This window comes from Scyliorhinus canicula, chromosome 26, assembly GCF_902713615.1.
Source record: "Scyliorhinus canicula chromosome 26, sScyCan1.1, whole genome shotgun sequence".
In the NCBI taxonomy this organism is placed as follows: domain Eukaryota; kingdom Metazoa; phylum Chordata; class Chondrichthyes; order Carcharhiniformes; family Scyliorhinidae; genus Scyliorhinus; species Scyliorhinus canicula.
In genome coordinates, this window is record NC_052171.1 from 1,876,932 (window position 1) to 1,881,779 (window position 4,848).

Here is a 4,848-nt window from a genome sequence, read left to right on the forward strand (position 1 = left end):
GCTACCCCCCTGTTCTTCACATCCAACCCGGAGTGAAAGACCTGCCCTACCCATCCCATCCTCAGCCTGGTCTGATCCGCAACTTTCAGGTGTGTCTCCTACAGCATGGCTACGTCTGCCTTCAGTCCCTTTAAATGTGCAAATACCCGGGTCCTCTTGACCGGCCCATTTAGGCCTCTCACATTCCACGTGATCAGCCGGATCGGGGGACTACACACACCCCCCCGCGCCAACTAGGCATCTCCTTTTTTGGGCCAGCCACTTGCACACGTTCCCCCCCCCCCCCCGGCAAACCAATGTGGACTCCAGTCCAATACCACCTCCCTGCATCCAGCCCCGCCCCCTCTCTTTCCGTGGGAAAAGAAACCCGCGCTCCCAGACCGGGCTGACCCCGCCCTCTATGGCACAGCTCCATTCTCCTACAACCTCACCCCCATTCCCAGAGGCCCAGGGTTCCCGGCCCCTTCTCCCCCCACCGAACGCGGGGAACAACCCCTCCCCCAGCTCACTGCCCGCACAGAAAAAAAAGAAACACAAATATCACCCCCTCCCACCCCACAACATCCCCCAAAACATGCTACAGACCACTAATTTGAGTCCAGCTTCTCATTTTTGATAAAGGTCCACGCCTCGTCCGGCGTATCAAAATAGTGGTGACGGTCCTGATATGTGACCCACAGTCACGTGGGCTGCAACAGCCCAAACTTCATCCCCTTTCCGTGGAGAACTGCCTTGGCCCGATTGAATCCTGCCCTCTTCTTGGCCAGCTCTGCGCTCCAGTCCTGGTAAATGCGAATTTCAGCATTCTCCCACCTGCTGCTCCGCTCCTTCTTCGCCCAGCTCAAGACGCACTCCCTGTCGGTGTAACGGTGAAACCTCACCACCACAGCTTTCGGCGACTCATTCGCCCTCGGTCTCCTCGCCAGGACTCTGTGCGCCCCATCCAGCTCCAAGGGCCTCGGGAAGGCTCCCGCGCCCATCAGTGTGCTCAGCATCATGGCTACATACGTCCCAGCATCCGACCCCTCCGCACCTTCAGGGAGACCCAGAAACCGCAAATTCTTCCTTGTCGACCTGTTCTCCAGATCCTTGTATTTCTCCTGCCACTTTTTATGGAGCGCGTCGTGAGCCTCCACCTTCACTGCCAGGCCCGGGATCTCGTCCTCGTTATCAGAGGCCTTCTGCTGCACCTCTTTAATCCCTGTCCCCTGCATCCTCTCTACCACCCTTTCTATCGACGCCTTCATAGGGGCGAACATCTCTGCCTTCAATTCCGCAAAGCAGCTTCGTATAAACTCTTGCTGCTCCCGTGACTACTGGGCCCACGCTGCCTGATCCCCGCCAGCCGCCATCTTGCTTTTTCGCCCCCATTCTCCTCTCTTCTCCAAAGCCCCTTTTTTGACCACACCGCTCCTGGTCCACTCCATACAGCGCTGGGGGACCCTCACTGTTTCCTTCCCACACCGGGAATCATCATCCAAGTGCCACTGGAGCTCCTTAAAAGGGCCCAAAAGTCCGGTATCGGCGGGAGCTGCCGACCATGTGACCTACCTAGGCATAGCCGCAACCGGAAGTCCAGCGGCAAATATATTGAAACAAATAAGATGAGGGGCTTGACAGGGTGGATATTGAGAGGGCCAATTTGCGAGCAGCAAGCTCCCACAGCAGCGGTGAGCAAAATGTCAGTTGAACCCTACCAGGACAGCAGGTGTTTTATAGCCATGAGAAATTAGACAAGGCCTCAGTTGAGCCATCCATGCTGATGCTCACACAGCAGAACGTGTTAAAATGTGATAACCGTCTTTTATTTTGTCGACTGAGAGATAAGTAGGTGCCACGGGATCTTTCACATCCACCTGCGAGTGAAGACAGGTCCTCAATTTAATGTTCATCTGAAAGTTGGCTTCCGTGACAGGGCAGCACTCCCTCAGGAGAATGGGCATCCTGAATTTGATGACCGTTCTCTGGGTTGGGGCACAAAAGGTGAAGGGGCCACCGACCAAGCCAGAGCTGACACCTGTGGAGCCTTCGGGCATCATAAAGTGCTTCATAGCCGTTTAATTACTTTTGAATTATAGTCACTGTTGTCATGTCGGGAGATATATTTAAAGGCTTGAGGCCTGAATGGCCTGCTCCTGTTCCGAAAGTCCAGGGACATTTGGGTGTGATTCGAGTTCAGAAATGCAATTAAGTGGGCGGCACGGTGGCACAGTGGTTAGCACTGCTGCCTCACAGCGCTGAGGACCCGGGTTCGATCCCGGCCCCGGGCCACCGTCCGTGTGGAATTTGCTCATTCTCCCCGTGTCTGCGTGGGTTTCACCCCCCACAACCCAAAGATGTGCAGGGTAGGTGAATTTGTCACGCTAAATTGCCCCTTCATTGGAAAAAAAAATAATTGGGCATTCTAAATTTCTTCGAAAAAAAAATACAATTAAGTTTTGTCACTACCACCAGGTGGACTTTTAACATCCTAACAAGGGAGGGAAGGTTGGTTGACCCAAACAGCTTTGACAAAGGGTCACCTGGACTCAGAACGTTAGCTCTTTTCTCTCACTACAGATGCTGCCAAACCTGCTGAGATTTTCCAATTCTGATTCCATTGTCATCTGATAATCATACATTTGCACTCACAATGGCTACCACCAGATGGCAGTGTTGACTCAGGATTTCATTTGTCAGACAAACCCCAAATCTTGAGGAAGAAATTGTAACAGTCACAAAGCTTCCGACACAAATTAAGCACCCTGTTCGACTGCAACATCAGTGGAGACATGTGACAGTGTAATAGACTTATTCTTCCTGTTCAGGAACAGAACAGAAGGCCCCAAAGTGAGTGGACCGCCCAGGTGTCAGCTGTGATTAAATTGTGATCCCAAGGGCGTGGTTAGCACTGCTGCCTCACGGCGCTGAGGACCCGGCTTCGATCCCGGCCCCGGGTCACTGTCCATGCGAAGATTGCACATTCTCACTGTGTCTGCGTGGGTCTCACCCCCACAAACCAAGAAGATATGCAGGGGAGGTGAATTGGCGACACTAAATTACCCCTTCATTGGAAAAAAGAATTGGGACCTCTAAATTTATTTTTAAAAATTGTGGTCCGTAATTCAGTGTCCTGATTTCTAAACGTCTGGGTCCAACTTGCACACAAAATCTTCCTGACACTCCAGTGCAGTGCTGAGTGTGTGCTGCATTGTCACAGGTGCCATCTTTCCAATGAGATGTTGCACTCCGACCCCCGTCTGCCCTCTCAGATCCCAGGGACCTGTTTGAAAATGAGCAGGAGCATTTTCTCTGATGTCCTGGCCAACGTTCATCCTCCAATGGGGCTTCTGGTGGTGACATGTAGGTGGAGGTCGCACGCTGGGTGGCTCCTGCGAGAGCTTTCATTTTTTTCTCCCTTTTCACTGATTGGGGGGGGAAATTTTATATGATTGATCTCCAGGAAGGTTGCGGAACTAAAGGAAAAAAATAGGGGCCGAAAGGTACGAGCGATAGTCCGCCTTAGAGCTTGAGTTTGGTGCGGAGTTCTGTGGGAGGAGAGATGGCGGGAGCAGGTTTTCCGGGTGGGGCTGCACACATTACCGTGGACACGCTGGCTGAGGTGATGGCGCTGGAGTTTGAGTGGCAGTTCGCCAAGCATTTCGATAGGCATTGGAAGGAAATGATGGCCTCACTCAAGGAGCTGGCCCCTATAAAAGAGACTCTGGGAAATATGTCATCGGCGGTGTGGGAGCAAGGAGAGGTGTTGAAGGGGGTGGAGGGAGCATTGTCATAGCTCCCTTGGAAGTGGATGGGAATAATGTGGAGGATTCCACTCCAGAATTTCTGGTGAGGAGAAAGGGTTTGCAGGCACGGTTTGACCTGGTGATTCAGTAGTTAAGGCGGGCGAAGGGGGTAGTATGGGGGAACATGGGGGAGAAGGCCAGTCGTGAAGGCTTGACCGTGCAGAGTGGAATTATTTGTTTGCCATGTTGGAGAGGTTTGGGGTTGGGCTCAAGTTTGTGGCATGGGTCAAATTGTGACTTAGGGGGCCGAAGGTGAGTATGTGCATGGACGAGGTGAACTCGGGGCACTCAAGGGAACAAGGCCTCCTGTTTGAGTTGGCGATAGAGCCCTTGGTCATTGCACTGAGGTGCTCGGATAAGTGGAGGGGGATAGTGAGGTGGGAATGTGGAGCTTAGGGTGTCTTTGTAGGCCGATCATTTGTTCTTGTACATCTCTAACCCGGACTCTACAGTAGGGGATATAATGAAGGTGGAGGACATTTGTGAATGGTGTGAGATGGGGTTCAGCAAATCATGCACACATGTTCTGGTCCTGCCTGAATTATGGAGTGTTTGCTTTTAGTTAGGGTGTTTAGGGATTTTTTTGCTTGGTTTTATTTTGTTGTGTTGTATATTTAAGATGTTAAAAATCAAATAAAATAATTTTGAAAAAAACATAAATTTTTGAACCAGCGTCACTAAAAAGAAACCCAAGAGTCCAGTCATTGTCACATTGTGGGACTGTGGGACGTTGCTGTTGGCCGGCTGTATTTTTCCACATATTCCAACAGTGACTATGTTGCAAAAGTTCCGAGCAGTAAGGCACTTTAGAATATCCTGAAGCCATGAAAGAAGCTATAAATATGCATGTCCTTTTGCTGTCGGTAACTGAGGCTGCTAAAATCGTCTGCCATCAAACTACCAACAAGCCTGTAATTATCACAGCCCATACGATTAAATATTTGAAAGTTTAATAAGTGGGGATCACTCACAAAGCTCTTCCAAACGACAGATTGTAACCAGGGACGGAGAAGTGCTTCTTATCAAGGTGCTCTGACACACACCTTCAATCAGATTTCCCTGA